The sequence below is a fragment of the Palaemon carinicauda genome, chromosome 13 (assembly GCF_036898095.1).
Source record: "Palaemon carinicauda isolate YSFRI2023 chromosome 13, ASM3689809v2, whole genome shotgun sequence".
NCBI classification, from domain to species: domain Eukaryota; kingdom Metazoa; phylum Arthropoda; class Malacostraca; order Decapoda; family Palaemonidae; genus Palaemon; species Palaemon carinicauda.
In genome coordinates, this window is record NC_090737.1 from 8,226,594 (window position 1) to 8,229,093 (window position 2,500).

A 2,500-nucleotide genomic window follows, 5' to 3' on the forward strand; every position below is an offset into this window, starting at 1 on the left:
TTGAGCATATTAATATATCAATACCTCGCCATTCATCATCATCCACGTTACGCTTCATAGTCCTCAGCCATGTAGGCCTGGGCCTTCAAATTCTTCTAGTACCCTGTAGAGCCCATTCGAAAATTTGGCGAACTAATCTCTCTTGTGGAGCGCGAAGAGCATGCCCAAACCATCTTCATCTACCCCTCACCATGATTTCATTCAATCCTGCCCTGCCATTCAACTTCCAATATTCTTCTGAGGTCTCTGTTCTCAAATGTAATATATCTGTTGGATATTGTTTCAGTCATCAGTATACTGTGGGTCAGTTAATTTCCTATTACCAATACAGTCCAATCCTTCTCTACTATCGCCAACTGCACTATAAATTACAAAATCCACAAGGATTAACAACATAGGTGACAACACATTCCCTTGAGGTACTCAACTATTCACTATAAATTAATTTGACTGGATTCTACTAACATTAACTTTGCACTTACTATGCTCATGAGCAGACAATCAAATATACATATTCATACATATTCAAGAGGAACTCCCTAATTACGCAGGCCTTTAAACAAAATTGGTCGGAGCACACTATATATTTATCAATGCTACTGCACTTATAAAAGTGTATTACTATGGTAAAATATATGTAAAACGTCCAATATAGTTTCTCATCCGCCTGGTTTAAACCTATATGAATTCTCATGTGTGGGTTTGATGTAACATATACATAATCACCTATCATTGATTTTTGTTGGTACGCATGTTAAAAGAACTTACAAATTAATGCATAATGGAAATTAGGTTCAATTTGGAATTATACGTTCGACGGCAAAAAATGGATTCAATTTATCTAGATTGATTGATTTGAGGTTTTGTGGTATCCTGACATCTAAGGTCATTGACACCAATATCGTTTGTTGTAAATAGAAAATAAAAGAATATTCAATTAAAACAATAAAGGCAAATATGTCATTTTAAAATTTAAAAAGCTTCTAGAAGACCTGCTTCTGAAATAAAGCTAAAAATACCACTATCATGGTACGACACATCATGTCCAAGAATCTTGGTAGGAATGAACCTGCCATCATTTACAAAAAAAAATCAAGAATTCTATTTCTCAGAGAATATTTATTATTCCTGGGGGAACTTCGTGCCTTAGAATAAAAATGAAATAAAGCTAAAAATACCACTATCATGGTATGACACATCATGTCCAAGAATCTTGGCAAGGGTGACCCTACCATTTACAAAAAATAAAATCAACCAAGATTTCTATTTCTCAGAGAAAGTTTATTACTGCTGGGGGAAGTTCGTACCTCTGAATAAAAAAAAAAAATGAGTTGAAAGTTGAAGAGCAAAACCAATCTCTTACGACAGCCCATTGCAAAACAATGAACCCGAGAGAGGAGAGTGAAATAAGCAATAAACAGAAGAGATTCCACAGACCTGGGCTATACGAAGTGAAATCAATGAGGAAAATGTTCTAGAGAAGCTTTAAAAACAATTCAAAGCAAAGAATAAAAGATATTAAACTACAAAATAAAAAGAACTAGTAGGATGATGGGATAAAGTAAAAGACTATATATTAAAAAATAATTTATCTTTATCAATAGGGAAATCAATGAGAAAAAATTTCTAATGAAGCTTTAAAAAACAATTCAAACCAATGAATAAATAAAAGAGATTAAACTAAAAAATAAAAATCCGAATGAAAATAAAGAGATAACTAATAGGATGAGGGGATAAAGTTAAAAGACTATATATGAAAAATAAATAATTTTTACTAAATAAGGGAAAATATAAAAAAAACGAATTAAATTGTACCGAATCTACAAAACATAAGGGACCAATCAAATAAAATCATTGAAGGAAAGAATTTCATGAATTTTTACCAAGAGAAAAATATGAAAAAAAAAAAATTCTAAAACATAATCTACAAAACATAAAAGAAAAATCAAATAAAAATCATGAGAGAAATTAATTTCATGAGAAAAAACAGGAAATATATACAAGGAACTATTAAAAAAAATCGAGAAGGGAAGTCCAGAAAAAGGATAATAAAACAGGAAAAAACGCAGCAATAGAAAACACGACATACAAATTTCTAAAGGAAAATCTAAATAATCAAAGGGAGAATAAATTAAGAAACTGAAAATACAAAGATACAATGAGAGAATGAAATAGAAAAAAAAGACTACATGAACTGAAGAACAGGAAACTTTATTCCCCTTCAAATGGAATTGGAAAGACCACCAAATGTATTGAGTGAAGGGGGGTGTAGGGTGTAGGATAAATGAGTGCATTGACAAAGGAAGGAATAAGCAATAAACACACATCTCGAAATTTGATGATTTTACGAATAATGATGAGGGGTGAAATTATCATAAGTCAAAGCATAATTGTGTGTGTGCGTATATATATATATATATATATATATTTATATATATTTATATATATATATATATATATATACATATACATATATATATATACATACATATATATTTAT